Genomic DNA, 4,784 nt, shown 5'->3' on the forward strand with positions numbered 1-4,784 from the left:
AGTCAGGACTGCTGACATCGTAGACAAACGATGTCAAAATGGAAATCACGGCACACCATGACCATCCCCCTAAATGAAAAGCAGAGGAGAAAAACCAGTTCCCTGGTGGTGGCAACAAGAGAAAACCCTTGTCAGAATTGTCAGCAAGGATTTTAAAGCCAGGATTCAAGCGTTGTCAATGAGAAACTTCCAAAACAAAAGGATACACATCATCTTGGTGAGGTAATAGAAGAAACAAGAGAAAATCGAATAGAAAATAGAAAATAGAAATTCGAAAATCACTGAATTAAAGCAAACACTAAGAGTAGGCATTAAAGACATGTCTGGGCAAGATGAACAATGAAGTGGAGTTTAGAACAGGCAGAAGGGCCTGGGAAGACGGCTCACTGGTTAGGAACACTGGATACTCTTGCAGAGGATCAGGATTCAGAGGATCTGATGGACTCTTTGGTCAAAACACACAAACACACACACAGAGAGACACACAGACACACACACACACACACACACACACACAGCATAGAGTTGAATTAAAAAAATTAAAAAAAAAAAGGAGCCAGGTATGTCCCTTTAATCCCAGCACTCAGAAGCAAGCTGATCTCTGTGAGTTCAAGGCCGACCTGGTTTATACAGTGAGTTTCAGGCCAGCCCTACCTACATAATGAAACCCAGTGTCCAAATAAAACAGAGAAGAGTGTTATATTTATTTCTGATAGTGTAGGCAAGAGAGAAACTATTTCTACAGAGAAAGAACTTACTGTTAAGAGAATCAGTGGGCTGGAAGGAGACCCCAATTCTTTGTGTCACTAGGCTGTGTCCATCACAGCCTCAGCAGGAAGCAAGAATGGGTACAGCTAAAAGGAAGCAGGGTGATTATGAGTAAAGCTGTGGACACGGATCAGCCCATCAGCAACAGAAGCAGGCGGTAAACCAGCTCGGATGAGATGGCGTCAACAGCCCTTGTCTCTGACTGACAGTCCCTAGTAGCACCAGGATGTTCTTTTCCTTCAAGTACCCTAGACTTTTCAGACACTCAGAAACCACAGAACAAAGTGTGGCAAATGCCTAAGAAAGGATGTCTTGTGGGACATATTTGTTTATACAGGTTTCATGTAGCCTAGGCTGGCCTCAAACACCCTATGCACCCAAGGATGATTTTGAACTCCTGATTCTCCTCCTGGTAATGGGACTATGGGCATGTACTACTACACCAGCTGATGAGGTACTATAGGTGGAGCCCAAAGCTGTGTGAGAGCCAAGTGAGCACTCTGTCCACTGAGCTGCATCTCCAGCCCCTCAGGATGTATTCTGCTAATACAAAAAAACAAAAACAAAAAAAAAAAAATAGAAGTCTTCAATGAGAAACAGGAGTCTCCCAGACGAGAAACATTAAATTACACATTCACAAATAATACATATGTCAAGAAATAATGAAACTATGTAACAGTAAGAAAAAAAGAAGATAGGAAACATACTATCAAAATGTGTGAGACATAACTATGATGGTGCTAAGAGGAAACTTTAGTTACAACACTAATTCTTAGACTACAAACAAAGACCAGCAACCTACATTTTTATTTACACTAGAAAATAAGAAAATAATTAATTCAATGAAAAAATAATTGTTAAAATGAACCCCAAAACACAAAACACTAAAAATAAGAAATTAACAAAGAAAAGCCAATGAAACACATTTTTTTTTTAAGCAAAGAATTTTATTTTTACGTCTTGATTAAACCTAGATAGAAAAATATAAGATCCATTCTGTTTGGCGATTTAAAAAAAAGAAAAAGAAATTGCCGTGTTTTAGAGTTTATGCAGAACACTGAACCTGGTCCCACGGACAAAAAATTAAAAAAAAATTATTCATCATTTAAACACTTTTTAATTACAATGTTTATACTCAACTTATCTCTCCAATAATTTGTTTGATATCAGACAAGATTTCCAGGGTGGCCATATTGAGATTATGCAGTGTTGAAATGGAAGCACAGCATTGTATTCCCAACACAGACTCTGGTTGAGAACATCATTGTTTTTCTCACGAGGAAACTAGCACAAGATCCAAGCCCCGTCTCCCGAGGCATTGTCCCATCTTAGAGCCATTTCTTCAGACAGCACTTCCCATGTTTCATATTTTTCTTCAAAAATCGAAACAGACTTGTTTGCTGCACTGTTTGGTTTGCCGTGCTGCTTGGGAGTTCCTGGACCATCAGACATGATGAAACTTCTCGCAAACACCCCCAAACTACAGCACTGGTATCATTGTAGAGGAAATAGGAGAGACAGAAACCAAAAAGGAAAAAAAAACCTGTTGTTGTTTGGAGAAGAGTCACGTAAGTAGGCCAAGCTGACCTTGGACTTTCTATGTAGCCCAGGTTGGCCAGGGACTTACTATGTAGCCCAGGCTGGCCATGAACTTACTTTGTAGCCCAGGCTGGCCTTGATATATGATGTAGCCCAGGCTGTCTTTGGATTTCTATGTAGCCCAGGCTGGATTTGAACTTGTGATCTTCGCGAGTATTGAGAATATAGGTATGCACTACCACACTCAGCTTTGTATCTGTTATTATACGTGACTCAGCTGTGCCCCCTCATTTGCCAGCCTCCCTCAACATCAACAACAGCATCCACAATCACCCACTAGGATAATCCCAACCTTTAACTCATCTGTTAAGGTAAGACTTTACAGAAGAGAGAGTCAGCAGAGTCCTCCTCCTTATTAGAACACATTTGTGTGGAGGGATTTGAGTGATTGTTTGAGTGAGCCAGTCAAACCTTAACCTGCTACTTATATTATGACCAAGACAAAAAAAAAAAAAAGAAGAATAAGAAAACAACAGTAAAAGAGTTGGGCCCAAAACCGGGACTTGAACCTTAGCAGTTGAGGAGATGGCTCACAGGTCTCAGGTAAATGATGGGTAGGCTTTGTGGCCCACATAGAATCCCAGTCCAGGGAGGTAGAGATAGGGCAGATCCCCAGGGGAAGATAGCTGTCAAACTAGTCATATTGGTGAACTCTGGGTTTGACTGAGAAATGCTGCTTCAATGAATAAGGTAGAAGAGAAATGGATTAGTCCCTACATTATACACTGCACATGCACATATGTACACACACACACACACACACACACACACACACACACACACACACACAGGAACAAAACAAAAAGCTTGGACTTAAGAAATTGTCTCCACTGTAGTAGCACATAGTAGGAGGTGTGGATCTAAATAAGTGTTCCTTTCCAGCCCCACAAAGACCAACATACTTATGAACCCTCAGCCCTGGATCTGTACAATCTGCTGAGGACTCCCAGATATTTAGTTTAGTCTCCACGCTTTCTAACATATTCTGGTGTTCTGTTTCAGGAATCCTGAGCTGGGGCTCAGCTGACTTGAGCCTCACTCCCAATCTTGCATCCAAGACAACTTTCAGCTGCCATGTACTGATCCTTGGAATTCCCTGCAAAGGTACCCTGACTTGCATTTCTCACGAGGCAATGCCGTGAATCCAGAGAAAGTGCGGCCTTCTTACTTTGCCATTTATTAGCTTACAGTATTGGGAAATTGGCTCGAAGTTTAAACCTCACTTCCCTCATGTATAAATGAGCAGGCGAACAATTCCAGTTCATCAGATCTACACTAGTAGTGAGTTAGAAAAACACATCAAAACGATTAGTGCCAATGTGTTTTATGAATGATAAGAAGTATTAATTATATGATTTGTAACATTGGAAATTAGGGTACCTAGAAAGTAACGGTTTTCATTATCCTTGCACAGAAGATGCGAGGAAAGCATCTAGGATGGAGGAATGTTTCCTTTTTGCTTTATTTCCAAGAAGTATTTCTTTCTACTCTATCTCCCCTTAGGTGTTTAGGTTAGAACAGGGTTTGGTGAGAGGGGTTATAAAACGTTGTGTTACACAATATATCTAAAAGATCAACTGTTGAGTTCAAATGGAGGCAGCCTCCATGGATAAGCCATGCTCCCCCTGAAGCTATTGATTTCTTTTCTGTTTTATTTTCATTGATTTTTTTGATGGCTAGTCTAGGAGGAAAGAACCTCCCTCGAAGAGCTTCCTCCATCAGATTGGCCTTGACAATGTCTAGGTGGCATTTCCTTGACTGTTAACTGATGTTGGAGAGCCTGGTCTACAGTGGACAGCACCGCCCTATGCGGGTGGGTCTGGATTCTGTAAAGGTAGTTGAAAGTGAGCTTAGAAGCAAGCAAGTGAGCAGTCTCTGTTGTTCCTGTTTCACAATCCTGTCTTGGTTTTCCTTGATGATGGGCTGGAACAGAAAAGATGAAATAAAGTTTTCCCTTCCCAAGCTGGCTCTGGTGAGTGTATTCATCAGAGCAACAGAAAACCAAAATTAAGCAAAAATCCCAGTGCCAGATGTGGGATGTCTTCCTGAACGTTGCTGACCAGCGAGATCCCAAAAGCCCTCACAACTTTACAGGTAGTTGACATTGTTCTTCGTAGCCCTCCTGAACTTGAATAGGTAAGACCCTATTGCTGAGGACACTGAATCCTTTGGGTCACAGGTCACAGAAGGGTCAATCTGAAGTTGAGGTGGAAGCATCCTCTATAATGGATAGCCTTCGTGGTTCAAGAAAGTGCTATGTAGACTTCTAGGGGAGAAAATCATCGACAAACTTACTCTGGGGTGAACCATTCAAGCTAAAATGTCAGGCAAAATGTGCCCCTAATATGGTAGTGGCATCGCAGTCATTGGAGTAACCTCTGGATTTCCAATTGGATACAAGACATATTCCACACGAG

Source organism: Rattus norvegicus, chromosome Y, assembly GCF_021556685.1.
Source record: "Rattus norvegicus strain SHRSP/BbbUtx chromosome Y, alternate assembly SHRSP_T2T, whole genome shotgun sequence".
NCBI lineage: Eukaryota > Metazoa > Chordata > Mammalia > Rodentia > Muridae > Rattus > Rattus norvegicus.